This window comes from Chrysochloris asiatica, unplaced genomic scaffold (assembly GCF_000296735.1).
Source record: "Chrysochloris asiatica unplaced genomic scaffold, ChrAsi1.0 scaffold00008, whole genome shotgun sequence".
Classification (NCBI taxonomy): Eukaryota; Metazoa; Chordata; class Mammalia; order Afrosoricida; family Chrysochloridae; genus Chrysochloris; species Chrysochloris asiatica.
This window is the reverse complement of record NW_006408526.1, coordinates 14,046,229-14,053,144: the sequence shown is the minus strand read 5'-3', so window position 1 is coordinate 14,053,144 and position 6,916 is coordinate 14,046,229. Positions and strand designations below refer to the sequence as shown.

Here is a 6,916-nt window from a genome sequence, read left to right as displayed (position 1 = left end):
CCCGCGGAACATCTGGTAGTTTCAAACTGCTGACCTTGCGGTTCATAGCCCGATTCGTAACCACTACGCTACCAGAGCTCCTCAAGTGCATGCTGTAAATCTGCCCATTGTATCTTCTTGTTCCAAACCAATTATTTGCTTTTAAAAATGGATTAATTAACTCTAGGTTCAATTTTTAAAGTGGATTAATTAACTCTAGGTTCAGTTTTTTAAGTGAATTAATTAACTCCAGGTTTAGTTTTAGAAATGGATCAATTGACTCTAGGCTCAGGTTTTGAAAGGTTGACCTTTTCACTCTTAATGAATTTAAACAAAGCACAAAAATCCTTATATTTAGGATAGTATGGTTGAAGAATTTTCAATATTTCCGTAGGAATTTTAAAAAGGGGACTGAAGACGAGGCTGATCATGAATTCTCATGTTTGGGGTAAAACATTTCATGTTATGTCACTGGTTATATAAATTTACATTAAAAGGTGGTTCTGCAAAGGAAAGTGTGTCGCTTATAAAAGAAACAGTTGCTCTTTGAGATGAGCAAATGCTATTTGTGGGCTGATTCTCTTCTGGTAATTTGTTACTAGGCCACTGTAATATGTCTTTAGAGTTGACCTTTCTTTTAACCTCTTCTACAGGAACTTCCTTGGTGGTTTTAATTTTTTTTTTACCTCAAAGTCCACAATTTCCAATTGCTACACTTAAATTAATGTCAGTATTGCAGGAAAAAAAATAACAACATAACAGTTTTCTCCCACAATCACAGTTGTCACAACGGTACTGAAATTTTTGAGGTCGCTGTACATATTTGAGCTCCAATTTTAACTTCAGCAAATTAGAAATAGGAAATACCCTATGGCAGCCTTTAGAACAACCTTCTCCCTCAGTGATACACAATTGCGCTCATGTCCAGATTGCTTTGTTCTCTTTGAATAAAAAACCGTTCTATATTAATCACCAGGACAACTTAGATTAGTTACTGTTTAACATCAATTAATTACCACAACTGTAGACACTAAGATGTTTCCTGAGTTATACAGAACTGCATCTTTTCAGGCTAAAGGAAAACTGTAGTTCTGTATTGTTGTATATTTTGATATGAAATATTGTAACTGTAACATAGCTTACTAGCTAACTTTCAGGTTTGTTTATTTTTTTAACTCAATTAAAATGTTTATCATATGCTGTTAATATCATCCATTTAGTTCTAATTCACAGTTACTCTAAGTACAACAGAAGTAAACACTGTCCAGTCCTGTGCCAGCTTCATAATCGTTGCGATGCTTGAGCCCATTGTTGCTGCCACCTTGTCAGTCCAACGTGTTGAGGGTCCTCTTCTTTTTTGCTGATTTATACATTATACCAAGCATAATGCCCTTCTCTAGGGACTGGTACTTCTTGGTAATATGTCCAAACTATGGCTCTCCAACCTTGCTTCTAAGGAGTATTCTAGCTGTACTTCTTCCAAGACAGATTTGTTCATTCTCTGGCAGTCCATGCTATATTTAATAATAATTGCATTATGTATTTATATTTATTTATGATTTATATATTTGTTATTTATTTATAAAACCAATAAAGGCCTTGATTTTTCTTTCATCTTCCTTATTCGTTGTCCAGTTTTTACATGCATATGAGGCAATTGAAAATATAGTGACTTGGAACCGGGACACCTTCATCCTTAACGTGATCATCCTTGCAATACATCATTTAATTACTTGCCTGCTGCTCTGTGGACATTGATTGTGGATCCAAGCAAAATTAAATCATTGATAATTTCAGTATTTTCTCTATTTATCCTGATATTGTTCATTGATCCAGTTGTGTAGAGTTTGTTGTTTTCTTTCTTTTTTTAACTGTTTATTGTGAATTGAGTGAGGGTTTACAGACAAGATCACTAGTTTTACGTTGAACAAACTATACACTTTTTTTCATCTCAATAATTTCAACCCTTTCCATGCAACAGTTGTTCCACTTCCTCTCTGTGGTTCCTATTTGCATTCTACCCACCTTCCCATCCCTTCTCAACTTTGTCCTTAGATAAATGCTGCTCTTTTGATTTTGAATGAGTGACCATTTTTGTTGAGCATACCTTACTAGTTTGGTTGTCCCCCCATGTATCTATTTACATCTTGGATAAAAATTAGGCAACTAAGGTGAGTTCTTTTCCAGACTTGAAGGGCTGTCCAGGGTCATAGTCTCAGGATCCTCCCATGTCTTTCTGACCAGTAAGCCCAGTCTTTTTTTTTTTTTTCCTCAAAAAATTGTTTTTATTATGTCAAATATTCTTTAATGAGCTAGCAATTATTTATATGAAGGAAGAATTCAGAATATGGATTTAAGACTATATCAGTCTTGTCCTTGATTACAGAGATTTAAGAATTACACAGAAAACATTAATCCCTAGAGTAGTTCCTTAAAGTCTAAGAGGTTGTGAACCTGGAAGCGCACTTCCCTACCAGTCTGGTAGTTCCCATTGAACCTCAAACACTTAGGTACAAGGATGAACACACTTTCTTTTTGAGTTTAAATCTTTACAACAGTTCTAATGCTTTATCCTGTATGCATCAGGTCAAAGGCATCATTAATTTGGTTGAGAGATATGCTGTGAGTCACAAATTCATCAACTTTTATTTTTTTAGACATATATTCAGACACGAGCTTTGGGACACTTTCTACACTCTTCCATCCTCCAAAGGCAGTGCCTTTCCATGTGCGGCCTGTTAACAGCTGGAATGGAGGAGTAGTGATGTCTTCACCTGAAGCAGCTACTCCAACCACCACATGGACACCCCACCTTTGTGACATGCTTCCAGTGCTGCTCTCATGACCTTCACATGACCTGTGCACTCAAAGAAGTAGTCCACCCCTCCATCCATCATCTCAACACGCACCTCCTCAAGTCCAGTGGGTTAATACAGTCAGAAACTCCAAACTCTTTGGCCTTTGCAAATTTATCCTTATTGATGTTGATACCAATGATCCAGGATGCACCAGCTACTTTACAGACCATGATAGCCGCCAATCCAACTCTTCTTATGCCAAAGATGGCAAAGTAGAGCCAGGCTCCACCTAGGCAGTGTTTATGGCAGCACCATAACCGGTTGAAATGCCACAACCCAGCAGGCACACTTTGTCCAGAGGTGCTGAAGGATCTATTTTAGCTACAAAGATATCTGCCACAACTGTATATTCAGAAAAAGTTCTGGTTCCCATGTAATGTAAAATAGTCTTTCCTTTGCAAGGAAATCTGCTGATACCATCCGGCATTAATCCTTTCCCTTGAGTGACTCTTATCTTCTGACAAAAGTTTGTTTTAGGGTTTAGATCAAATTGGGAGGTAAAGTGGAATGACAGTATCACCAGCTTTTAGCTTAGTAACTCCTTCACCAACACTCTACAATTCCAGCTCCTTCATGACCCAAGATCACTGGAAAACACCCCTCTGGGTCAGCCCCGCTCAGAGTGTAGGCATCGATGTGGCAAACTGCAGTGGCAATAATCTTAATTTGAACTCCATGAGCCTTTGGGGTGCTACCTCTACTTCCTCTATGGAGAGTGGCTTTCCAGGTCCCCAGGCTATGGCAGCCTTGTACTTGATAACTACCTGGTTTGCCATGTTCACAAGCTCTGGTGAAGGCTAGACAGGTCAGTGCCGGGTAGTCCAGTCTTTTGTAATATATAATTTTGAGTTTTATCCTATATTTTTGCCCAATTTATCCAGGACCTCAAATGTGATCCCTGGGAGAGCAGTTGGTAGTGGTAGCTGGGCACCATTTACTTCTTCTGGTCTCAGAGTTGTGGAGAAACTGAGGTTCTCATGTTCTAATAATCCGTTGAAATAATTGCTTCCAGGCATCTTCAATTCTCATCACTCTGCCTTCTTCTGCACATGGAGTGAGCAATAGCTGCACCTTAGATGACCACACATGATCTTTTCAAATCCTGCACACTCCTCACCAAAGTAGGGCATAGAACATTGTCCTGTGAGCTGTGTTATGACCACTGATCATAATGTACCCTCAGACTATGCTCCTGATCTCCAGGCCCAGAAACTCATTGCTTTAAGATATTTGATCATGCCTAAGAACTTTTCACAATTTGCCATTATATACTCTACCACATTCATAGGTGTGTTTGAAGCAAAGGTAATACCCATATACAGACATCCACTTTCAAATTCTTATATACTGTGGGTATACTCCCTCTCTCCCTCCCATACTCATTCAGTCTGTGTCTTTTCCCACAGAACACTGTTGTTCCAAGATTGAGTACACAGCCCTATTTACCTCTATCCCCTTTAGTTGCACATCTCCATCTGCCTTCATCATACTTCTGTCAACACCCCTCTTCTTGTCTATTACACTCCCCTATCTTGTCTATTACCCTCCTCATCACCAGAGTTAACATGTGTCTACCCTCAAGCCAGTGAATTGATTACTCTTCCTTCCTTCCCACCCCTTGTAATCATCGAAGAATATTTTTTTTAGCGTGAAAACTTTTTCTTGAGTTTTTCCAATAGTGGTCTCATACAATATCTGTCCTTTTTTTTGTTATTGACTGGTATGGCACTGTAGATCAGCACTGGACTGCAAACCAACCACAAGGTCAGCAGTTCAAACCCACCAGCTGCTCCTTGGAAACACTTTACAGGGTCACTATGAGTCAGAACCAGCTTGACAGCACTTAACAATAACAATTTCAGCATAATGTCCTCCAGGTATTTCCATGTTATGAGGTATTTTACAGATTCATAGTTATTCTTCACCACTGATTAGTACCTAATATCCCATTTTGTGTATGCACCAAATTTGTTTATCCATTCTTCCATTGCTAGGGAATTTTTTTTTTCCCTTAATATGAGATGTAATCTATATTGAAGGCTGTAGTGTTCAGTTTATCATGTAAAACCAAACCCCTGCCACTGATTTTGACTTTTAGTTATCCTACATAGGCGCTCTGGTAGGTAGTGATTATGAATTGGGCTGCCAACCTCAAGGTCACAGTTCAAAACTACCAGCTGTTCCGTGGGAGAAAGATGAGGCATTCATAGCTCTGGTAAAGATTTACAGCCTCTGAAACCCTGTACAGGGTCGATAGGAGTCGGAACCAACTCTACGGCACATAACCACCACCACTACCACCACCACCACCACAACCACATAGGATTTTGGAGTCCTGGTGTGGCATTGGTGCTGTGGGTTAATGCATCAGATTGCAAAGCTGTTTGAACTTCAACGTAGGTGGTTCAAGCTCACCAGTTGCTCCTCGGAAACCCTATACAGGGTTGATATGGGTCAGAATTGACTCGATGACACTTAACAACAACAACAACATATAGGGTTTTGAGACTATAAATCTTTATGGTAGCAGATAGTCTCATCTTTCCTCCATAGTTTATCATATGTTGTTGCTAAGTACTGTCGAGTTGGTTCTGACTCATAGTGACCCTGTATAGGGTTTCCAAGGAGTGACTGGTGAGTTTGAACCTCTGACCTTGTGACTTAAACTGACCATGCAGTCTAGATCATTATCCTTGAGATAGTAATTACAAACATTTCAATTTATAGATTTTGACATTTGCAAATCACAATAATGTAAACATTAAAAACATTGCTATCAAATATCTTTATCATTGTTTTATTTTGGATACATTCTTAGGATTAAATAGAGAATAAATTTGAGAGAGACCCTGAACATAGTGTTAGAGATATGTTGTCAAATGCCATGAGTCGGTTCGGACCTTGTATAGGGTTTTCAAGGAATAGTTGATGGGTTTAAACTGCCAACATTTTGGTTAGCCATCCTACGGAGTCACTGCTTAGAAATCTTAGGTTCTTTAAAAAGCAAGTTTCTGTCAAGAGTGCTTAGGTTGTATGGGAAAGTAAAGCCGTCTCTTTGATGCTGCAACTGTCTGGTTTTCCAATTTTACATATGGAAACAGAATCAACAGCTATGGAGAGAAAGAAAAGAAGGTACACTGGCAGAGGCAGCCAAGTTTTTCTGGGCTCATGAAAACAAGTTATGACATAGTAAGACAACGATGCTGTACTGGAGGACTTTTTCTAGTCAAAGCTTAAAGTAGGCTTGATGATTCCAGAAATGTTTATTTTTCTAGTGACATATCAGAAGGAAATAACTTCTGTCTCAGATTAGATGTGAAATGTTGAAGCAACTCTATATAGGGTTTCTGAGGAGAGGTTGGTAGGTTTGAACTGCCAATCTTTTGGTTAGTAGTCCAGTACTTATCCTACAGTACCACACCCATACTACATGTTTATATTAATTAAGTTCAGGTCCCCCTCACCTCAGGCGTTGACTTCAGTGGGGCCCTGCTGCTATTTGTAGGCTTCCCAAAAGCAGCAGATATGAAGATATGGGGGAATTTATGTAGTAACCAGGAACATGCTTTTCCACAATGTATCTCAAAAAGCCCCAGTTCTATTGGTTATTAAATAATTTTGGAGAATTATTTTACATCTCAATCAATTTGAAAGGATTTTGTTTAAATAAAGTTAAACTGTTTTCTATGTTGCAGGAATTTTTTGAGTTTTTCAAAACCTATTGTTTGCAAATTGTTTCTAATTATATTTGACCATGGATCATATCTCTCCTATATTCCTTTTATTTAAACACAAAGTATTTCTTTCATTTATTTGTTTAATTAATTAATTGTTTTTTTAGTGTATTAAAAATATTTCACTTAAAAATAATATTTGTTGTTGTTAGGTGCCATCAAGTCGGTGCTGACTCATAACAAACTTATGCACAGCAGAACAAAACACTGCCTGATCCTGGGCCAACCTCACTATTGTTGCCACGCTTGAGTCCATCGATGCTGCCACTTGGCCAATCCATCTCACTGGGGGTCTTCCTCTTTTTCTCTGACCCTCCACCTTACCAAACATGATATCCTTCTCCA

The 6,916-nt window shown here is 38.5% G+C and overlaps 1 pseudogene; it reads right to left on the bottom strand.

Annotated features, from left to right (window-relative positions):
* Positions 1–2,520: 2,520 nt before the first annotated feature.
* Positions 2,521–3,622, bottom strand: LOC102827568 (annotated as a pseudogene).
* Between the last annotated feature and the right edge of the window lie 3,294 nt (positions 3,623–6,916).